General features: G+C 36.8%; 1 protein-coding gene across 3 annotated transcripts in view; it reads right to left on the bottom strand.

Annotated features, from left to right (window-relative positions):
• Positions 1-25,159, bottom strand: part of LOC106079856 (basic helix-loop-helix ARNT-like protein 1) — a 157,019-nt gene that overhangs the window by 123,711 nt on the left and 8,149 nt on the right. For all 3 annotated transcript variants that reach the window (XM_056045011.1, XM_056045012.1, XM_056045010.1), the window contains exon 2: positions 23,037-23,399. The gene's annotated coding sequence lies outside the window, so the exon portion shown is untranslated. The remainder of the gene's footprint in view (positions 1-23,036; positions 23,400-25,159) is intronic.

Raw genomic sequence — 25,159 nt, 5'->3', positions numbered from 1 at the left:
GCACAGTAACGTCATTCTGTTGACATCCTTTAAAATCTCTACTATTTCGAGATTAGCCTATTATTATTTAAATTATCTGACCTTCACATTCACTCTATTTTTTTTTTACTTTAAACAAGTGTACATTTTTTTTTACTGTTCTATATGTCGACATTGATCATTTACATCAAAGTCATCGAAAATTATAGATTAGATTAAATCACATGCTGTATCAGATGACGATGTCATACATTTTAGACATCGAAATAAATTAGAGACATTGTAAAATCCAGTTAGTAAATCAGTGAAACAGATTGCGCCAAAAGAAATCTATCATCATTAGAATGAATATTTAATTGTATTTTTAATCCCCACACTTGAGATAGGTTCCTGCTCTTCCAACAGAGCGACACGATAGTATACAATTATTGGAAGCCAACAAAATGTGATTCTGCAGCTATGAATGCAAACACGGACATCTTACAGTTCTCCTATAGATTTGTCAAAGGAAAGAAGTCGTACCTTTGTGCAAAGCTTATATCAACTCACTCTGTCTGTCTGCTAAAAGGTTTGAACAGTTATTTCTCCAGCACCCAATCTCGGATCAAGTTGAAGCTTTGCATAATTATTTTTTGTACCTGACAAACAAGAATCAATTTAAAAAATTAACCAATTAATTAAGTATTGATAATTACCTTATTTTGTTTAGTGTCGAATAAGGGGAAAAAGGCTACTTTTTGAATGGCTTGAATAAGTTCTTCTCTATTATGTTTTGTACTCGTTTTTGTTTCTCCCACTTCCCAGTCTTGGATCAAGTTAAAGTTTTGCACAATTATTCCTAGACGATGACAATACACGAATCAATCAAAAAAAAAATAAAATTAATTAATCAATTAACGGTAATAAATTAATTATATTTTGTCTAGAAAAAAAGGAGCTTATTGCTGCAGTCTTATAAAAGCTTTTTTTTTTTATATTTTGCTTGTTTATGCATTAAATTATTCAACGGGATCTCTACAGTCATCAGAAAAAGGATCGACTTGTCCCGTATGGGTCACTTTCTAGGTGACATGTTTCTGACCCCACATTTAATGCATTCTCTCGCTCTAATGCAGATTGACTAAAGTAAGCCTAAACTTGAACTGTCACGACATCGGAAGAGGAACAGACATGACCAAGTGCTCAGTAATGGAAACAAAAAATACGAATGAATTATTTATTTAATATCTACAATCAAGTTTCTTTTTCTAACACAGTCACGAAGTTGTAAGACTCAGACGTCAAAATCTGGACATCATACAGCCAAATCTGGACATCATAAAGACGATATGAAAAATACAAACTGGAATCTTGCTAGAGTTTTATTTCGTTTTTGATCATCATCGTTTTTGCTTTTTTACAAAGCTTATATCAGCTCACTCTGTCTGGTACAAAGCTTATATCAGCTCACTCTGTCTGTCTGGTACAAAACTTATATCAGCTCACTCTGTCTGTCTGGTACAAACTTATATCAGCTCACTCTGTCTGTCTGGTACAAAACTTATATCAGCTCACTCTGTCTGTCTGGTACAAAACTTATATCAGCTCACTCTGTCTGTCTGTCTGGTACAAAGTTTGTGGACGTTATTTCTCCCACACCCAATCTAGGATAAATCTGACATGTTGCACAATTATTTCTTCTACCTGACAACACAGGAAGCAATAAGGAATGTGTCACACTTGACTGAAGTATAAGCGGAATTAGTCCCTTTATAGATTGCCGCTCATAATTGAAACAAACAATATATGACTATACAATCTTCTATAGTCATAAGTACCTCACTAGCAGAATGGTTAGCATGTCGGCCCCGAGGCAACATAGCCATATTTTTGTAACAATGCAAACTAAATATGTAAATTATTTGAAAGATTCATCTCAGAGCACACTTCCTCATGTGGCTGTGGAGCCCTATTTTGGAGAGACACTCCCGTCCACAAATAGCGCAGGTTAGTTCATTAATTAGTAGAAACCCTTACAGATCTTCCGAAATGGGGAAGAATTTTGGGGGAGATTTTCACGACCAAGTAAACAATGTCAAGGACACTCAATTGAACTTCACTGTTACCAACTCAATCAAAAAAGAATTACAATTTGAACACTATCTCAATGCGTAGCAGTTGATCTTCGAGTCATATCTCCTTTATCACCGCTAGTTAGTTGGCCATTTCAAATACCGGATATGCTTTAAGTCTTAGAGGGAAAGTCTAATGGTTCTTCCATAATGTACTTGTGATATCATCAGGAGAGCTTAGAAATTGTGATTCTGCAGTGCTAAAAAATGCACAGAAATCATTATCTACCTTTTAAAAAATATACAAAAAACATACCAACATTTCCATCATGGTGCACACCTGATACACCAAAAGTATTTATCCACCATGTATTAAAATCTCCAATATAGAATGAAGATGAATCGGAAACAAAGTGTAAATAGAATTCAGTACCAATTCATGTCTTTGGATAATTCTATTAGCAGACTCAGTTTTCCAGATTGATCAATTTATCAGACTTTACCTAATCATTTAGTCTTTCACTTCATCAGATTCCTCAATTTATCAGAACTGTCAATACATCAAATTTATCAATTCATCAGAAGTGTCAATTCATCGGTTCTATCAATTCACCAGAAGTGTCAATTTATCAGCTCTATCTATTCACCAGAAGTGTCAATTTATCAGCTCTATCAATTCATCGGAAATGTCAATTCATCAGCTATATCGATTAATCAGAAGTGTCAATTCATCAGCTCTATCAATTCATCAGCTCTAACTTCTGATTGTGAAACTCACACTAAACAGGTCTCTCAACTGAAGGTCATCGAACCTACCAGAAAATCAAGTAATTTAATAACATCAACAATTCTAAGGGAAACAAATTCAATGACAAAGTATGTGTAGACATGAAACTTACTGGCACAGTTTGTGGAATGACACAACTAATGAACAAATGCTCTGTGTCGTATTAGGTAAAACTTGTAGTTCAAGTGAGTTCATTTCTACGACGGTTCTCGTGTTATACAGTATAAATGTGTACGTACACAAGGTAAAGACTTTGCAAGTCTGTATAACAACAATATTGTTGTATATTGCTTGGATTTCATTACATTATCATTCACCTCATGGATAGTCATTGGTCACCTCTTCTGACAGTTTCACAACTGAATGAAATCCTTAATTTGTATTAGTACTCTTGTTGTCAGGGGGAAAAAACATATTCACTTCTTTAAGTTTAGAGGTTCGTTAAAAGTAGATTATTAAGTTATTCATCTTTTAACCCAGTCGTGCATACTACTTAGCAACAGAAACCCTAATAAGCCATTAGTGATTCTGGCTGATTCAGGCAACCCGTTCCAGGCAAATGGTACCATTAAGAAAGTGTACTTTAATTAATTGGTCGTAGCCGTTATCTTTGTGTTATGCTGAGCATTTCATTAGGTTGAGTTCTTGGCATTTGTAATTTATCTTTAAGTGTTTTATATATTTCTGCTTTACTTTATACCCTACCTATACGACCTGCAAGACAGTCTTTACTAAAACTGTGTTCACAGTGTCTTAATGTCTTCAACTGGCCACACCATGGCAACCTTTCCCCCCCCCCCTTTGATTTTGTCCAAGTATTTTACTTTGATCAATAGGTGAAAACTTGCTTGACTTGAAGACTACTGAGTGGCACTTGTGTGTGTGTGTGTGTGTATTTGTGTGTTTCTATGGTGACGGTGGGAGGATGTTAGCGATTAGTTGTAAATGACGCAAGATAGGTGGAATTGTCGTTTTTTGAGGCCAGACGCCTCCAGAACGTGAGACTGAAAGGTTGTGTTATTGTGGTGAGTTAGATTTGGTTACTTAAGTCGAGTACATTCAGTTTATCTCATATCAACTTGGTTTTGTCTCTATTATAATAAAAGCTCTATTTAGTACTGGTATTGTTCACAAGTTATTCAAGTTATATTTGAAGTTTTATAAGCTAAGATATAGCCTAAGCGGTTTAGTTGTCTACCATCAATTTGGTGCTACAAGTCAACGACCGTCAGCAATAACCCTGACAAGGTCACTGTGAATACTGACTGAATATTTCTGTGGTCAACTGTTTCATGACAATATAGGCGGTGAATATATACAATAAAATAGCATGAATCATAATATAGTGAATTATGAAACAGTACCGGCGATCGTGTAAGGTGATTTATAATAAATCCCTAACGTATTAGTCAAACAGTCAAACTAAAGTAGAAGCGAGGAATTTTTTTTTTCGATATGAACAATAAGGGAAGTTGTAGAAAACACAATCAGCCTGACTAGTAGTGAGTACCGTTTGAGCAAGAAGTGTCTCGGAGAAAGAGCTGGTTAGAGAACAAATAGTGCACTGGCTCTACATACTGAGGGGGTGACCAGCGACCGTGAGTAAATAAAAAATGCCTCTTTACCACGCGTGTTGTAGGACAGTTGATTGGGGGTTTTGAAAAGATCATGTTAAGAAGAGGATAATGCATATGTAGGAGTGGGTCAGTTGTAAGTTAGTACGTGATGGTTACAACAGTTTACCAACACACATGAAATGAAGACATGAACAGAGCCTTCTCTTTAAACACTACCCCCCCCCCTTTCCCTCCCTTCTCCTACCTTCGTTTTACTGACTGGGTTTATAAAAGCATTTTGTTTCATTAAAAAGGAAAACTTTTCTCAAACGAAACTGTGGGTCATCCATTTATAAAATTGCAAATGTAATCCTACAAAGCACAATTCCAGGTGGAAATGTGTAAAGGAAACTTAAGAGAATAATATGGTTGGGTGACACTAAACATTAGATCGGCCTAACATTAAGAACATTTGAAGAAACTTGTGTTTCTGAGTTTGGGTACCAATTGACTTCCACTGCCTTGTGAGAAATGAATTAATTTGTGTAACAACATCTTAGTTAATTTTCAAGAATAACAGAACATCATTCCGTGTGGATGGCTGCCTGGTCGTGCGGTGTGCGCTCTGGACTGTCGTTCGGTCAATGGTCCCGGGTTCATACCCTTTCCGCTGCCATCCAGCGGGAAGTTTGAACTAGGAAGTAAATTATCTTCAACTATGAAGGAATATCCGAAGCATGTAAAACCATTTTACAATCAAACGTTTTTACGAACAAAGTTAGCCCACGTATAGAGATCTAGATCTAAGATAGAATAAAACAACGAAACTGCAAGAAGGCCACCCAAACATTACGATGAAGGCAGCACTAGACAGGTTTTTCATAGTGAACTATTTTTTATTTTTTTACCTAATGGGCCATGCCACGAGACGGCCGTGCTAATGCATATAATTGATCAATAACAATAATAATAATAACTAAACACGCCTAAGTCAATAAGTAAAGTTGTGTGTCTTCTCAAATTTCATATACGTTTCATTGCAATGACGACGACTACTAGATCTAAGACCATAGTCTATGAAAATAATAGTTTAAAATACAAAGCTTTTTTTTTTCTTAAAACGTTTATTTAAAAAAACCAAGAAACGGGCAAACAGTTGTAACCTGAAATACAAAACTCTGCAGATAATGTCTGAGGTGACAAGAAGGAGAGGCCATTTGTCATGTTGAAAAGGACGGGGTTATGTCAACTGTCAGTAGGTACAAGGTGACAGAGACAACAAGAAACGCTGCCCTACTACAACGTCAACATCTTGTTGTCAGCCTCCATTGATCAACAACACAACAGCCTTACCTCACACGCTGCCAGACGTCCACAAGATTTCTTGAATTCCTGACAAATTAGAAGGTCAGAGGAAAAAAAAAACCCTAGAAAACTCTAACGCCGAAGATACACGGAGGCCGATGTCTGTGATGAAGTACAATCTAGTATACAAACTGAGCGCTGACACTTCTATCTCTCTCTCTCTCTCTTTCACTCACTCCATCCCGTAGACTGTGTCACGATACTCACCTCCTCCCACCTTGTCGCTATGTCCTGTGATCAGGCCGCGAGGCACGACAAATGGTGAGCACTGGAGAGTGGGGATTGTACGGGGGACTGAGGATATGTCAGTGTGTGGGAGAGGTACGGCGGGGGAAAGAGACGTATCACAGTACGGAGATAAGTATTTCTAATAGCACTGGTGTGGTGGACGCTGGTCAGTGTCAGCATCATTTAATTCTAAGATACTGGTCACTGTCCAAGACAATTAATGCGGTCAGACAAGAGGAGCGATGTTTGGTTTCTTTTGTGTTTTTTTTTTTGGGGTGGGGGGAGGGAGGGGGGGTCATTTTTAAGCAACACAAAGTAATAGGATCTAGGTCAGTTACGCATAACAGTAGGATATTTTAGAGTGACGTAACCCACATGTTGGTCAAACTTCTTCCAGCAGTGTGATTGATCAATGATCATGCTAAGATAATGATTTTGCATATGAAGAGACTGCTGTGAATTGAACACCACACAGCATGGGGTGTACGAGCTTCACAAATGTAGTCGTATTTCTGACGCGACAAAACCACGGGAAGCTACGATCTTTCATTCGGTTAGCACTCACACACACGCGCATTAGACCACACTCTTTACGCATACACACATTAGCTCACACTCATTTGCTCTCTCTCACACACACATTAGCTCAAAGAAGTTTGTGTTATACGATTTACTTAATTCATACTAGACCTAGTCGACGGCGGCGAAGTATACGTCGCTATTTTGCAGAGCCGGCCTTAAGCCACTGCAACCTATGCGACCGCAGTGGGCCCCGCACTTTCATAGGACTCGCGCTAATTCTAGGTGTAAATTATTAAATTAAACCATTTTATAACTTATAACAGATTTCCCGCGGCTGCCTGATTTACAAGGAACTCCTGAAATTGCAAAATATACAAAAAAGTCCTGGAAATCTCTGGAAATTATTAAAAATCTTTTTAAAACTCATACAAATCTCCTTAAATATATAGACAAAAATTGTCTTTTTAGGGTGTCATTCAATATGGAAAGCGCCAATCCTACGCGCGATAAATAAAAACGGCGTTATGCGTTACCCGTAATTGTGTAATCTGGTGAAAGAAGCTTCTCGCGCCTCAAGCTATTGAAGATTTACTTGAGGTCAACAATACTCGTAGATAGATTGAAACATTTGGTAACTCTTGCTATTGAGCGTGATCTATGTAGGAAATAAAACTTTTATGATATACTATATGACTCCGCTACAAGCAAGGCTCGTAAAGTGGTTCTGTACGTAGTAAAGAATGAATAAAATGCAAAGACGAATTTATTTTCTAATACAAACTCTTAATTGTCACTTATTATTCATATCCCTACCCAAACGTGGCCCCGCGAAATCCGTTTCGCATAGGGACCCACAATGGTAAAATCCGGCCCTGCTAATTAGTGACGGGTGAATACAGAGTAGATTACTTGTTTTCTCCACCCCCCCCCTTTTTGTTTTCGTCGCTAAAAATACGCGGGGTAGAAATAAATAAAAGAGCGATCTTTCCATGACTTCCTGGTCACAACGGTTAAGTCCAACCCTGCTATTTTGTGACGGTTTAATACAGCTTGTTCTCCCCCCCCCCCCCTCCTTTTTTTTTACGTAAGGTAACTCTAGTGTGACTTGTAGAAATAAAAGAGTGATTTTTCCTTTACGTGGTGTCCAAACTCTTGAGCCATGAAGAGAATTATATATAGATAGATATTTAGATGGACATGTCAAGTATTTTTGTTACCTAGTAACCCAAGAGGTTTTCAGGGAGATAGGGGACAATCGGCGGAAAGAATCAAACTTAATCGTTCTGGTGTATAGTATATCATAATAACAATAATATTTGCTAGACAGGCTTCGCAATGGATCACAAAGTAACAACTAACAAAAACATTTCTTTTTTTAAATCTACATGTCACTAGATGATCGAGTTAAATTACTAGGTCTAGACAAGTAACGACCAAATTTCGTGAAAGTTAATTTCGATGATTAACCTAAACCTAACATCAGACTTGTAACAAACAAATATTCTTCACTTCCAGATATTCTACACTTTCAAAAGTGAACTCGAGATCAATGTTTCGTCTTCCTTGTCTATGAGTCTTCAAAACCGAAGTGCAAATAAGTCTTCATGTAGGGGCGAAAAGGTTGTTATGGAATGTCTGTTTGCGTGTTTCTATGGTGACGGTAGGAAGAAGTTAGCGATTGGTTCTGAATGATGCAAGATAGGTGGCTTTGAGGTCAGCGGTCTTAATTAGGACAGATGACTCCAGAACGTGAGACTGAAAGGTTGTGGAATTGTAGGGGGTAGGATTTTTTTTATAAATGTGATTACTAAAGTCTAGTATATCTATGTTATATTAACTTGATTGTGTCTATAACCCTAACCCATAAAAGTTATAATAGCGGTTTAGTTGTCTACCAGTGTCTATAACCCTAACCCATAAAAGATATGATAGCGGTTTAGTTGTCTACCAGTGTCTATAACCCTAACCCATAAAAGTTATAATAGCGGTTTAGTTGTCTACCAGTGTCTATAACCCTAACCCATAAAAGATATGATAGCGGTTTAGTTGTCTACCAGTGTCTATAACCCTAACCTATAAAAGATATGATAGCGGTTTAGTTGTCTACCAGTAGTTTGGTGCTACAAGTCAACGACCGACAATAACAAGGGTCACCCACAAGAAAATCTAGTAAAGAAGCAACAAAGAATGAGTCGCAAGGTCCGTGCAGAGATGTTGCAAATAGTTACCCCCACCCTTTTGTCTTCCGTAAAAGAACGATTCGGTGGCAGTGGCGTAGCAAGGTACCCGTGGGCCCGGATTCAGGAATGCGAAGTTGGGCCCCCTTCTATAAGCTGAGTGTAACTGAACCCAAACTGGGCTCTACTGTATCTAATGAGAGAGTACATGTCAATGAAAACAAACTTCTACGCCAGACAGTACACAAGGTACACCTGTTCCTCACGGAGTCAAGGAGAACAATTTCCTCAAGCTTTGGATCTGTCCCGTCTTGACCTGGCATGGATTTTGTGTGTTGTCTAATGCTACTTCACTTATTCTAATGCGAATCTGAACACATCCAAGGGACACAACAACTATCTATAACATACTTAATAAAAATTGTGAAGACTTTAACTGATGTTTATTTACAGATGGGGATGATCAGTTGTTTTAATTAGTGGTCTATTCACTATACATCTTTCTACAAGCCCTAGCCCTAGTCTTCTCCTATCATGTACCCGTATTCTATAACGTCATTCGTCTGTCTGACTACGTCACTACTTTTACTGTCGCTAAATAGTAAAAACAATGCACAATATATTTATTTACAAAGCTAACATAATCTCTAAACTAAATTAGGTCACTACAGATCATTGGAAGGGCCAATGTCATTGGTCAACCGTGTAACATTTCGGGACTCCGAGTCACATGCTGAATCTTTAGATATTCTGAATGTGTATTGGTCGTCATAGGTATGGGAAATTGAGAACTTCCCACAGCGCAATAGTCCTGTTTTACATCAGCTTCGTCTAGTTAGGAGACGATGGTTTTTAAAGCAATTTTGTCAAGAAATGAATGTTCGACCAACTGAGTAGAAAGTCCATTGTGGTCTCAAGCTTGGTTTCCATGCACTAATGTTGGTTACTTCAAAGAATTATTGGAAGACATATAGTCATTTAACGAGATGTAAGCGTGTTTCACTGCTAGAAACACCTGCTAAACATCTACTGTTTACTCATACAATTAATTCAAGTATTTCAATTAGTCTATAGGCATTGTAATATTTAAAAAATAAATAACACTTGAACCAAAATCACGGCAAATAAAATTCATCATATAGAACACTTTGACAATGAGTAGGCTTACTCGTAGTTATTGTTATTACTATTATTATTTTAAAAAAATATTATTAAATAAAAATCTAACACGTTAGATTTAAATGAAACGCTTTACTGACAATTTAAGAGTTATCTTCCTTTAACAGATTACATTGTTATTTTGCTCGGACACCAGAAATATAATGTAAGAGAAATGAAATGATTTAATTAAAATAATGTAACAATGTGATGCATTTAAACTCTTATAGTCAACACATTCCCTTACTTTATCCCGTTTGGACCCCTAGTGGTCGTGGGCCTGGGCGCAATGAACCCCTTTGCGCCATGGCTGCTACGCCACTGTTCGGTGTGTACGAACGATGAGAGCGACTCAAGGATCATCTCCTTTCCACCGGAACGCCACGTCTGAAGAGTCTCGAGTACCATTCAAGCCAACTATAAGAAGCATGAAGACTAGCTACTGAGAAGAGACAACAAGCTTCTGGCTAATCTATTCAATGAAATACAGCCTGGCCTTTTTTTTTATTATTCTTTACCTTGTCGATCGGGGGGAACAACTAAACACTAAATTTTAAATTGCCAATGAAATGTTTGTACTACTTATAAACATGACATTACTAATTTAATAGTTCACAACATCATCATTTTATGACAAAAGTCGATCATTTCTTCGCTTATATTTCAATGCAGTAGTAGCAGTCACAACTGAATGGAACCACATTTATGTGTGAGAATTTCACGGACAATGATTGCTGCTGGAACAGCGTGATTTCACGAACAGTGATTGCTTCTGGAACAGCATGGTGTCACGGACAGCGATTGCTTCTGAAACAGCTTGATGTCACGGACAGCGATTGCTTCTGAAATAGCTTGATGTCACGGACAGCGATTGCTTCTGGAACAGCATGATGTCACGGACAGCTATTGCTTCTGGAACAGCATGATGTCACGGAGAGCGATTGCTTCTGAAATAGCTTGATGTCACGGACAGCTATTGCTTCTGGAACAACATGATGTCACGGAGAGCGATTGCTTCTGGAACAGCATGATGTCACGGACAGCGATTGCTTCTGAAACAGCTTGATGTCACGGAGAGCGATTGCTTCTGAAACAGCTTGATGTCACGGAGAGCGATTGCTTCTGAAATAGCTTGATGTCACGGAGAGCGATTGCTTCTGAAACAGCATGATGTCACGGAGAGCGATTGCTTCTGAAACAGCTTGATGTCATGGACAGCGATTGCTTCTGAAACAGCTTGATGTCACGGACAGCGATTGCTTCTGAAATAGCTTCATTTCATGTACTCGATTTTTACAAAAAGGGGCTAGCCGTACTAAAAAAATCAGTAACTGGCACAAATACATTATTATTGCAGAACCCCAAACCTTTTGCCAATACAATAATATATACATTAAATGAGGCTTGTTTTTTTTTTAAATATAAATATAGTTTATGTCAAAAAAAAAAAAACAACTACAAAAAAACAAAACAGTTCGTTTAATTTATTAAAAAAAAAATTTCACGTTCAGACAAAAGTGGCATACTTCAAGCCTAAGACGTGGAATGGTAAAAAATGGAGTTTTCAATAGTGCTTCTATTCCTTGGGCTCTAAAGGCGACAGACATACATAACTAAGAGGCAGAATTTTCTTATGACGTTGCAACAAAGTTTAAAAACAGGCTTAACCCTACAACCAGATATTAACATTCAGCTTACCAATAAAGTATTTGTGATATCTTATCTTGGATATTACAGACGAAACTTCAAAATGTGATTAGAGGTTATTCTATGCATGGTATGCAGGGCTGGTCTTAGGCCACTGCAACCTATACGGCCGCAGTGGGCCGCGCACTTTCATAGGCCCCGCGCGATGCGAATTCAAGGTGTAAATTATTAAATTAAACCATTTTAACTTATTATTAAAGGGTTCCTGGAATTCTCCTTATATTGCAAAATCTCCTGAAATTATTAAAATCTTCTGAAAACTCATGCAAATCTCCTTAAAAACATACAAATTGTCATTTCGGGGTGTCATTCAATATGGACAACGCCAATCTTACTCGCGATAAAATAAAACGGCATTGTCGGCTTTCATGTAATCGAAATTTAGGCCTAATAATAAGTCGAATTTCAACCAAAACAAGAAGTTCGAATACCACACAGGCATACAAATATTGATCTAAATCTCGACCTCTTAAAAAAAACAACAACAAAAGCGATATTTTGCTAGTCGATAGTAAATCTAAAAAGCAGACCTGAATGTCTTTCTTGGAAAACTACTATCTACTGCAGATGGCTCATAGAGTTAATTTGACAGTGATTTTGTACTTAGTAAAGTATGAATAAAATGCAAAGACACATTTATTTTCTAATACAAAATCTTAATTTCACTTATTATCCTTATCCCTACCCAGACTGGGCCCCGCGCAATCCGCATAGTGTAGGACCGGCCCTGATGGTATGAGTTAATAAATCAATGAGTTATGCTCTGAAGTAGATACTATGAATGTCTTTTTAGCTCAAATTATTATCTAAGGTTTATGTATATATTCTGTTATAATTTTAAACTTGAATATAAATAAAATAATAATGCTAAATTTTGAAAATCGATTAATTTTTTTTTTACTTAAGCAAAAAGGAAATACCCGTAATTCAACATAATAAATAAGCCAAATTTTTCATTAAATTCTCAGAATTGTGCTCTGTTTTCAGGTAAAGAAAAAAATTTGAGATAGAATTGCAGGCTTTGATAGACCTGGTAAAGAAAACATTAAAAAGCAGAAAAATAAACTATAGTAGGTTCACTAACACCTGTATGTTCAAGTTCCCTAAATTAATCAAGAATAACACTCAATATCCCGTGTATTAAAAAAGCGCACAAAAAGAGTGATAACTTTTTAATATGGTATTCTTTTCAGCTCATAAATTACACGTGATTTAGATAAGCCTAAAGCGTGATCGCATTCAGAAAACAATTTTACCAAAGGAATTGTAAGGCGAATGTGACCCGCGGGTCGCCAGCCGATGCACGCGATACTTCAGCAGCCCCCTAGTTCTGCCCATTTCCACTGGCTACAAACAATGTTATTGAACTCGTAGAAACGCTGAGCCACCAGATGAAGGGAAAACTGAGCGAAGCTCGAGAGGACTTATAAGGGCAACATTTCTGGGAGCCATGAAAACCCTACAAAGGCGTTACGAAATGATTATAGCATACTGACCTGAAATGATGTCACCAAGGTCTGGGTGGAATCCCATTTTTTATATACATATATATATTCATCCTCACGAGAAAAAAAACCCTAGTTTTGCAAACTAAAAATACCTTGTTGCACTTAAATTCCGCGTGCCGAAACAATAAAAAAAAAACATGGGTGTTAAGTCAACTTAATTATTGTATTGATAATTTGCCCCCCCCCCACCTCTTTTTTTTTCTCTTGCTTTATAAAAAAGACCGTTCAATGTGCACAAGAATTTTTGACATAGCCCAATAAACTATCGCAGTGTTTCTCAAACTTTTTTCTTAAACGGAACACTTTGCACATTATGAATATATAGCAAAAAATGTCTCACTCAATATTTTTGTATTTAGAGAGAATCATTTCCGTGGTGGCCTTCTAGTGAACTATTCCAGTAGTTTGTGGAACACCTATTCAGACCTCGTGGAACACAGTATGTAAACTATCGCATAGTAAGGCATAGTTAATTGATTAAATGACTTGACCAAGTTGGGGCGGGGGGAAGTACAGATCTGATTTATATCAATCTACTTACTACACTGTGTACACAAACACGCGCGTGTACCAGCTCCAATCACACACACACACATAGGGACGTCTCAAAATAGGTTAGTTGAAGAATTATTGAGGTGTGGATGAAAGAGAGAAAAAAAGGAGGTTGGTGGTGGGGGGGGGGCGACTCAATTAGCATACCACGAACACATCTACGGGTATGCTGATTGAAGAACAGATTAAGTTCAATTAGTGCTTCTGGTGGTTTGGGGCAGGAAAGCAGGGTGTGTGGTGGAATGAGAGACCTTACAGAGAGATTTCCCTGGATTACACTGACCCCGATGACGTGTTCATAAGTGCTGCAATGTGCTTACTGCGTGTTAATGTGCTGCAGAGGGTATAAAGTGTGTTATTGTCCAGGAGTTTCAAGAAAGTTTGATAGTATCCAGCAGACTGCAGTTTGTATAAAGTGTGATAATGTCTATATGTTTGTATAAAGTGTTTAATGGTCCTGCAGAGTGTCTAAAGTGTTTAATCGTCTTGCAGTGTGTAAAAAGTGTTCAAATGTCATGCAGTTTGTAAAAAGTGTTCAAATGTCATGCAGTGTGTATAAAGTGTTTAATCGTCCTGCAGTGTGTATAAAGTGTTCAAATGTCATGAAGTTTGTATAAAGTGTTAATCGTCCTGCAGTGTGTATAAAGTGTTTAATCGTCCTGCAGTGTGTATAAAGTGTTCAAATGTCATGCAGTTTGTAAAAAGTGTTCAAATGTCATGCAGTGTGTATAAAGTGTTTAATCGTCCTGCAGTGTGTATAAAGTGTTCAAATATCATGCAGTGTGTATAAAGTGTTAATCGTCCTGCAGTGTGTATAAAGTGTTTAATCGTCCTGCAGTGTGTATGAAGTGTTCAAATGTCATGTAGTGTGTCTAAAGTGTTTAATCGTCCTGCAGTGTGTATAAAGTGTTTAATCGTCCTGCAGTGTGTATAAAGTGTTCAAATGTCATGCAGTGTGTATAAAGTGTTTAATCGTCCTGCAGTGTGTATAAAGTGTTCAAATGTCATGCAGTGTGTATAAAGTGTTCAAATGTCATGCAGTGTGTATAAAGTGTTTAATCGTCCTGCAGTGTGTATAAAGTGATTAATTGTCCTGCAGTGTGTATAAAGTGTTTTATTGTCATGCAGTGTGTATAAAGTGCTTTATTGCCCTGCAGTGTGTATAAAGTGTTTAATCGTCCTGCAGTGTGTACAACGTGTTTTATTGTCATGCAGTGTGTATAAAGTGTTTAATCGTCCTGCAGTGTGTATAAAGTGCTTTATTGTCATGCAGTGTGAATAAAGTGTTTAATCGTCCTGCAGTGTGCATAAAGTGTTTTATTGTCATGCAGTGTGTATAAAGTGTTTAATCGTCCTGCAGTGTGTATAAAGTGTTCAAATGTCATGCAGTGTGTATAAAGTGTTTAATCGTCCTGCAGTGTGTATAAAGTGTTCAAATGTCATGCAGTGTGTATAAAGTGTTCAAATGTCATGCAGTGTGTATAAAGTGTTTAATCGTCCTGCAGTGTGTATAAAGTGATTAATTGTCCTGCAGTGTGTATAAAGTGTTTTATTGTCATGCAGTGTGTATAAAGTGCTTTATTGTCCTGCAGTGTGTATAAAGTGTTCAAATGTCATGCAGTGTGTATAAAGTGTTTAATCGTCCTGCAGTTTGTATAAAGTGTTCAAATATCATGCAGTGTGTATAAAGTGTTAATCGTCCTGCAGTGTGTATAAAGTGTTTAATCGTCCTGCAGTGTGTATGAAGTGTTCAAATGTCATGTAGTGTGTCTAAAGTGTTTAATCGTCCTGCAGTGTGTATAAAGTGCTTTATTGTCATGCAGTGTGTATAAAGTGTTTAATCGTCCTGCAGTGTGTATAAAGTGTTTTATTGTCATGCAGTGTGTATAAAGTGTTTAATCGTCCTGCAGTGTGTATAAAGTGTTCAAATGTCATGCAGTGTGTATAAAGTGTTTAATCGTCCTGCAGTGTGTATAAAGTGTTCAAATGTCATGCAGTGTGTATAAAGTGTTCAAATGTCATGCAGTGTGTATAAAGTGTTTAATCGTCCTGCAGTGTGTATAAAGTGATTAATTGTCCTGCAGTGTGTATAAAGTGTTCAAATGTCATGAAGTTTGTATAAAGTGCTTTATTGTCCTGCAGTGTGTATAAAGTGTTTAATCGTCCTGTAGTGTGTACAACGTGTTTTATTGTCATGCAGTGTGTATAAAGTGTTTAATCGTCCTGCAGTGTGTATAAAGTGTTTTATTGTCATGCAGTGTGTATAAAGTGTTTAATCGTCCTGCAGTGTGCATACAGTTATAAAGTGTGCTTCCTCTAAGCGTTCAACAAACACAAATCAGGTTTCGAACTCGGTCCCTCTGGATAGGTAGCCAAGCGGTTAGTGCCACTCCAGAAAGAAGACCTTCAACTTATCAGTTCTAAAAGCACTTAATTGTTATGTTCGTGCGTAGTCTTTCTTCCATTACCAAGACACTTGTACAAAGGAATTGTTTTTAAATCAACTGAACACTAGCTGGTTCGCGTCTAAATCAAATAAATGTGTTTTGCTGTTTCATTGTTAATAAAGTCATACTATTTAATTCATAGATATGCACCCACTGATTGTCCCATTTAGCTACGTAAATTTAACCATGCGAAAAATGAACAATGTTCATAAAGTATATTTACAGCAGCCATGGACCATTGACTCTGTTCGTTAGTAATGAAGGTGTTGTTGTTGTTTTTTATGAATTTTTTTTTTCACCTGGTCAAGAAGTGTGGCGCGAGACACATTAACCTTGTTGGTTAGGATGAGTAGAGTGGGAAGATATGGAGAGAGAGAGAGAGATGATGATGATGATGATGATGAGGGAGACGGAGAGAGAAAGGCAGAGACAGTCAGAGAGAGAGAGAGAGAAGATGGAGAAAGAGATAAAGAGAGAGACAGAGAAAGACAGAGAAGAAAAAAGAGACGGAGAGAGAATTACAGAGAGAGAGACAGAGAGAAATATGAAAAGAGAGAGAGAGAGATCAAGAGAGAGAGAAAGACGAATAGAGACGGACAGACAGACAGAGAGACGGACAGACAGAGAGAGAGAGAGAGAGAGACAGCGACACATATAGAGAGATAATACAAACAGAGAGATGAAGAGAAAAAGACACAGAGCGAGAAAGAGAGAGACGAAGTGAGAGACAGAGAAATACGCAGAAAGAAAGATTTAGCTGTCTTCGGGCTGGTTTTAAATATGCATAACCTGTCTAGCTTCAAGGCTGTCTGCAAGTAGAGCATGCCATGACACCAGAATACCTAGGTCGATATGACAACGTAAGGTGACAAGATAGAAATAGGTAGAGAAAAAAAAAAACAAGAGCAAAAAACATGATTCTACTTGTCTTGACTTTTACAATGTTCTCACAAGTAGGTCAAGTAGTCGTATGTACATGTGCTACAGAGATCTGGGTCACGTTACCGTATGTATATGTACTACAGAGATCTAGGTAAGTAGCCGTATGTACATGTGCTACAGAGATCTGGGTCACGTTACCGTATGTATATATACTATAGAGATCTAGGTAAGTAGCCGTATGAACATGTGCTACGGAGATCTGGGTCACGTTACCGTATGTATATATACTACAGAGATCTAGGTAAGTAGCCGTATGAACATGTGCTACAGAGATCTGGGTCACGTTACCGTATGTATATATACTACAGAGATCTAGGTAAGTAGCCGTATGAACATGTGCTACGGAGATCTAGGCCATATGTCGTATTTACAGGTAGTACAGAGGTCTAGATCAAGTCGCCGTATTTACACCTAGTACAGAGATCTGGGTCAAGAACATGGGCGTAGCCAGGATTTTTTTTCGGGGAGGGGGGGGGGGGTTTGGCGGGATTTTTTTCTCCCCCCCCCCCGGCCAAAAAATATATTTATATGTATGTATGTGTGTGTGTGTGTATAATCTTTATTACATTCTGACCCTTCATTCTTTAGGAAGACGTTTATTGTGCCTTAGAATAGGTTCCTCCTGGAGTTAGTGGGAAAATTGTAGACTCCCAGATATTGCCAAAAAGGGGTCTGGGGGAGCGCTAGGAGCTCCCCAAGCGCGGGATGGAGCCCCGCCGCCAAGCACTATTTTTGATATTGAAAGCCAACAAAATGCATTTTCTGAGGTATCTACAGTGCATTTTCCTGCTATTAAAAAGTTTTATTTAAAATACCTAATGTGCTATTCTTACTAACTTAGACCCTCCCGCGCATTCGCCGTCAAGCTGTTTCCAATTTGTACTAGGATGTACTCTTCTTATGCCTAATTCATTTTGTCGGAGAAGATGTCCCGCAAACCTCATGCGACGCTCTGTTATAATCTTACTAAAGGGTCGACTTCCAGTTCGGCATAGGATTTCCTTGATTTACACCCGATCTCTATAACTGACTCCTAAAATCTGTCTTAGCCATCTTTGTCGAGCCACATTTAGTGTTTTTCAATTTCGGCAGATGACTATTCACTGCACTTTATTAAATGAGCCCCGCCATTGGTAGAAATGTGTAACCTCTCTTTAATACGCTCTTGGAATTAATTGACTGTAGTTTGCTTTAGATTTTATATCGAAAAATGAAGTTTTATCGTCAAAATCATCTTTTGGGGGTTTTATACTAAAAAATCTCTGGAGTTATGTTTTTTTAAAATTCAAAACTCCATTCAGCTACGGTCATAGAATTTAGTAACTGTAGTTTGCTTTAAAATAATATTGAAGATAGAGGTTTTCCACCTCAAAACGCTCTGTAGGGGGTTTTTAAACTCAAAACCATCTGGAGGAGTTTTAAACTTTAAAAAAAGCCATCTGTAGGAGAGGGATTTAAACTCAAAACCCTCAATTGTCTTGGCTACGCTCAAATAATTTTAGTGTGTAATTTGCTTTTTTTATGTTGAAGAGGTATTTGTTAGCATCAAACCACTCTGAAGGAGAGTTTAAACTCAAAACTCCTTTTGGCAACGCTCATAGCATTTTGAGTGCGTAATTTGCTTTTTTCTTACATTGAAGATGTATTTTTTAGCTTCAAACCCCGCTTGCGGAGGGTTTAAACCCAAAACCCCTTTGGCTACGCTCATAGATTTCTGAGTTTGTAATTTTCTTTTTTTTATTATATTGAAGAGGTATTTTTTACCTTCAAACCCCGCTGAAGTGGGGTTTAAACTCAAAACTGAGTCAAACCCCATTTAGCAAGGCTCATAAAATTTTGAGTGCGTATTTTGCGTTTTTTTATACCGGGTATTGAAGAGTTATTTTTTAGCTTCAAACCCTACTGAAGAGGGGGATGGGGTTAACTCAAAACCCCTTTGGTAGCCATAGTCATAGAATTTTGAGTGTGTAATTTTCTTTTTTTATATTGAAGAGAGGGTTTATCTTAAATTTGGAGGCGGTTTAAAAATCAATATCTTCCTTACCTGTGCTTGTGAAATTTGGGATATTATCGTTTGCATTTTTTTTTTGTGTTATAGAAGAGGGAAATTTAACTGCAATAACCCTTGGTAGGAGGGGTTTTAAACTCAAACCCCCCTGGTAGGGGTTTTTAAACTCGAACCCCCCTGTAAGGGGTTTTAAACTCAAAACCCCCCTGGTAGGGGGTTTTGAACTCAAAACCTCCTTTGCTGTGCTAGGGCAAGTGATAGTTTAGTATTAAAATCTCACCTAAAATAAACAAAATCAAAGCAAAAAATCAGTCACTAAATTCCGATGCCCCCGCCCCCCTGCGGTTGGGGGGGGGGATTTCATTTCGGGGGGGGGGGTTGAATAAGAAGTCTTATTTACACGTAGTAGCCTACATGTTGTAGAGCAGTAATGCCTGCTGATACTTCGGCACAAAGAAAATCCCCCTCCCCCCCCCCCCCCCAAAAAAAAAAGGGCTTGAAAAAAAAAATATTCTTTTAGTCTAACCATTGTTAGTCTATTGAACTCTATTCAGATTAATTTGTTTCTGATAAGAAAACAATGATTACCTCTTCAGAGACGAGATAGCAATTATTTTTGGATCTTGGAATTTTACTGCTGTCTTGAGCTAGCCTGTCCCTAGCATCGTGTGTAACACAAGGCATCATTTCTGTATCATTTTGAGTCGCTGTTTTTTTTTTTTATTGACGCCAATGCTACAATGCCATTTAGCATTACTGCGTTAATAGAATAAGAGAGAGAGCGAAGAAAAGCGGATCACTGAAAGTAGAAAATACAAAAAAAAATAAAAAAACGTGGACAGATCTTTACCTTTTTTTTTGAACACGATACGAAAGTAGGGCTGGTTTTGAGGAACACAACATTCAACAGCATTATGAAACCAGAGACAGGAACAAATATGACGCTTGTTTTTGTTTTTTGTTTCAGAGCGAAGAAAAGATTGCTATGTTATGCCTAAAGATGGGAGGTTTCACGGAAATATTTTCTGAGAAGAGAAAAGTCGACGGTAGGAGCAAGCTACAGAGTTGCTTATATTTTATAAAGAGCAATGAAGCCATTTTCGACGGCGAATGTTTGCTAGTAGTGATGGAAGAAATGTGTCCTGAAAGAAAGAATGCATTTGAAGCTTTTCTCGTATGACAATGTAAAGAAAGAATGATCCAACTTCGATTAATAAAATAAACTAGTCGACCGGCGGTGTAGCATACGCCGCTATTATGCAGGGCCGGCCTTATATGACCGCAGTGGGCTCCACACTTATGCGACCGCAGTAGGCCCCACACTTTCATAGGACCCGCGCTAATTCTAGGTTATAAATTATTAAATTAAACCAATGTATAACTTATAACAGATTTTCCGCGGCCTCCTGTCAATTTACCAGGAGCTCCTGAAAATCTCCTGAAATTGCAAAATGTACGAAAAAGTTCTGGAAATATCCGGAAATTATTTAAATATTTAGAAAACTCATTACGAATCTCCTGAAATATATAGATCTAGAAAAAATTGTCATTTTGGGGTGTCATTCAATAAGGAAAATGCCAATCCTAGGCGCGATAAAAAAAAAAACGGCATTATCCCGTAATTTTGGAATCTGGTGAAAGAAGCTTATCGCGCCTCAAACAAATGAAGAATTACTTTAGTTCAACAATTCTAGTAGATAGATTGAAACATTTGGTAATTCTTGCTATTTAGCGTGATCTATGTAGGAAATAGAATTTTAATGATATATTGTATGACTTCGCTACACGCAAGGCTCGTAAAGTTCGTGGGATAACTCTATCCGCAGAAATAACTCTTGAGCGAAGAAGAGAATTATATATAGATAGTCGACCGGTAGCGTGGAATACGCCGCTATTTTGCAGTTCCGTCTTAAAAATGGTTTCTTGTATATTTCATTTTTTATATCTTTTCAATAATATGGCAAGCGACGTGAGAGTTGAAAATTAAAATTACCCGCAGGCCGAATAGGGGTCTAATCGTCATATATCTCAATAATGTATGAATAAGCTCCCATTTTCTATTTAAAAAAATAATTAATTACCCTTAAATGATTAACTAATTCTTTTTTTTTTTTTAATTGATTCATGTATTGTCATCGATTATAAATAATTATGCCAAATTTCTTCTATGATCCGAGAATGGGAAGTGAGAGGAAAAAGTGTACAAAACCGTATGTAAAATCAGTCCACATATACAGTCCCATCTCTCAATAAGAAGCATTTATTTCCCTTTTTCGATACCAAACAAAATATTTAATAACCAATCATTAATTAACTAATATGTTAATTTTTTGATTGATTCGTGTTTTGTTATGTACAACAAATAATTGTGTACAGATTCAACGTGATCCCAGAATGAGTGTGGGAGAAATAACGTGTACAAAAATTGTACCAGACAAACAAACAGAGTTGATAGAAGCTTTGTAACAAAAAAAAAAAGATAACTGCTTGTTAGAACAATTCAGATCTAGATGTTCTAAAAGATTTATCAAATTTTGTATAGGAGGAGCAATGTAGTTTTTTCTTAAGACCCATATTCCCTGGTGAATCAGGAATGTCAGCCATGTAAGACCACAGTGTATAAACAGCGGGAGAAACAGGATATGCGCTGATGAAACAACCCATCCACCTGGATATTATAGGGACTAAGTGACTATTACATTGTGACTATCTTAAACCCATCCACCTGGATATTATAGGGACTAAGTGACTATTACATTGTGACTATCTTAAACCCATCCACCTAGATATTATAGGGACTAAGTGACTATTACATTGTGACTATCTTAAACCCATCCACCTGGATATTATTAGGACTAAGTGACTATTACATTGTGACTATCTTAAACCCATCCACCTGGATATTATAGGGACTAAGTGACTATTGCATTGTGACTATCTTAAACTAATAACACTGGGATAGGAAAACACCTTTAAGGACATGTGCACCGGAGTTCTGTAGTACGCACACACAAATAAAATAGTACCAAAGTTTTTCGCCCGAGACATATTTTTATTACATTCAGTTTATAACCAAATGAAATAAAACACTGGCTTTAGTGTCTATACGAACGTACTATCGTAAGCATGAAAAGATATGTTTCAAAACGTAAGTAACCATTTCAGACTTGGCGATCTATAGGAAAGCTTTTTGTTAATAGGATGATAAACATTAACCTAGAACAGAAAACCGTGGTCCCTGTCAATGAAATACCCACACCCCCTTTTCCTAACCAACATATAACCTGGCAACTTTCTATTAAAGACAGTTCTCACCATGGGTATTACAGCCCCAGAGGAGAGGCAATATGTAGTATGTGTCTGTGTGAGTCGAAGGACGTTCAAGTCATTTTAATATTTTTCCTAAAGCAGTAAAAACAAGTTTTAGTGTTTCTGAATAATTATTAAAAATTAGAAAATGAAGTTCTATTAGTAAATGAAATGTTTAGTCAAGGCTTGTGAGAGAAATGTTCAAGCTAGTAGGTTCACAGTGAAAGGAAAGCGGTACTAAACGAAAAGCTCTGTCAACAGAGTCTGAGAGGAGTTTCAAAACAAAAGATTGAGAAACGCCGAAGAATAACATTCTTATCGTGGCCATTATAAATCATTAGTTCTGAAACAAGTAAAGGGGGATAATAAAATTATACGCAGGATGTCTGGTTTTATAATGCAGTTGTCACTTTAAGGAAACCCCAATCATAGGGACAAGACAGTTTCACAATGCTACAGATATTAAACTTTGTTTCATACTGATAAAGATACGAAACTTTGCTACACATAGATACAACAATTCACTACACATTGATACAGATACGAAACGTTGCTTCATACTGATATAGATACGAAACTTTGCTATACATAGATACGACAATTCACTACACATTGATACAGATACGAAACTTTGCCACATAATGATATAACAATTTTCTACACATCAATTCAGATGCGACCATGGATGCGACACATTGTTCATTCAGCTATTGCAGCAATGATCAAAATCTTGAACTTACCTCCCTTATGTTCAATTCGTTCCAGAAATAAATCCTTCAGCATCTGTTAATAGTCCTTATCAAAGTTCGAAGTAATTTGAATGTCAAGTCTTCAGTGTAATCACTGGTCTTCTTGGTTTGAAAGTCTCTATAACCAGTTACAAAATATAAACTTCCAAGACAGTCTTCAGTGTAATCACTAATTTCCTTAGTTTGAAAGTCTCTATAACCAGCTACTAAATAAAACTCTCAAGACAAAGGTCTCAAATGACCATTTGTTTGTTTGTGTCAACGAAATGGATAAATTGTCTCTAGTTGTCCAGCTTCAGGCCATTGGAATGTCCATTCATCGGCCCCATGTTTTAACACTGGCAAAACAACAGCCTGAAATATATGGATAAAAGACGAAGCTATTAATGTATTAAATTTTACCGGGAGTCTACTAACATTACATTATATTCGCCAAAACTGCAAATATATAACTGATTTATAATTAAAGGAAAATCGCTTCCCGATTTGAATTATACTAGAGCCTATGTTTTGTGCTTAAAATATCCTTATAAGCGATCCCGAAAGGGGAAATGAGGCTATTAGTTTTGTATGGTCTGTCTGTCCGTCCGTCCCGTTTAGATCAGTAAACAGGAAAAGATATTGAAAATCCGACATTATAATATTTTATACCATTCAAAGTTCTGATGCTACGGCTACTTTTTTCTTTTCTGAAAGCGAAAAATTTAATTTTTAAAATCAACTATGCAAGCAGTTTTTTTTTTCATAAAAATTAACCATTTTTTACAACTATTAACTGTATTAGTAACAAACATAGGAAGCTATTTAGTAAGGGAGATGACTAAATTTACCATATTTATAACACATTTATGCAAACGGTTTTAGATTTTTGTCAAAAAAAAAAATATTTTTTTTTTACAATTGTATTGCTAAGGTAAGTAACTGTCATACTGACTATTACATTTACAAAAAAAAATATAATTTTTTTTTAAAGAGAAAAAATCTATTTAATAAGCTTATAAGTGGAACATAATTTAAAACAATTTTTAATAGTAGCAAGTATCAGTGGGTAGTAATGGTATTACTTTACATTATTCAATCCTTAACCGCCATGTGGCTTTGCACCCATAGGACTCTTAATCCTTTTTTTTTTTTTTACGGAAATGTTTGTTTTTTCTTAAGACTTTGAATAAGAGATTGACGCTTTACAAAACAATTAGAATTAGATCAATCATTATATGACATCAGGCCAGGTTCACACCAAGCCTCACCTCCACTTTCACCTATCCCTTGGTCTGCTATAGAATTAACATTTGTGCTATAAGCTTTAAAAAATGTTTTTTTTGTGTGTTTTTTTTCCACAAATATCCTCCTAACCCTTTTTAAACTACACAATAGATCAACACTTGCGCTATTCTGAACACCAGAAACACCAACAAGCTTGCTCTATGTCATCTATGAAAATAACATTTAAAAAAAAATTGCCGTTTTTAAACCTTTAATACGTTTTTGTTATTCGATTTACTAAAAACAACAACCATCAATTAGAATGAAATGAACAAATATTCTTGTAATACTATAATTTTTAAAAGTATTTACTTTCGTACATACAAAGTTGTAAATCCAGATGAAATTCCTAAAACTGTTTGACACACCAAAAAGCTTGATTATAACGGATTGGCCTCCATTTTATGAACATTTCCAATCTGTATTCAAAGTTATTCGATCTTCAAGTGATAGGGTTACAACACCACTTATATAACTCTCCACAAGTGTCAATAGTGACTATGGAGTATATATTTTAATCTTCTACATTAGCCCATTCAATAGTAGCGACATTCCAACTGATCCAATGAACGCATTGCTTTTTTTATAAATCAATAATTCAATGTGTCGCGAACATACTAGATCTACGATCTACCTAAAATCGGGAATTTTTTTTCTCTAATTTAAGAAATTGTCTTCAGTCTGAACACACCTGGTTTCAAAAGGTGAGCCCAATGTGAAACTACGGCTGAGTATAATCGAACAAAACCATCGCTATATCCACATAGATGCAGATAAAGCAGTTGAAAATCTAGATCGACATTGCTTGCTCTAAACACACATACAGTTGAACTCAAGATCAGTGACAC

Source organism: Biomphalaria glabrata, chromosome 10, assembly GCF_947242115.1.
Source record: "Biomphalaria glabrata chromosome 10, xgBioGlab47.1, whole genome shotgun sequence".
Taxonomy (NCBI): domain Eukaryota; kingdom Metazoa; phylum Mollusca; class Gastropoda; family Planorbidae; genus Biomphalaria; species Biomphalaria glabrata.
Note: the sequence above shows the minus strand (reverse complement) of the source record. Positions and strands in the feature narration are given on the sequence as shown.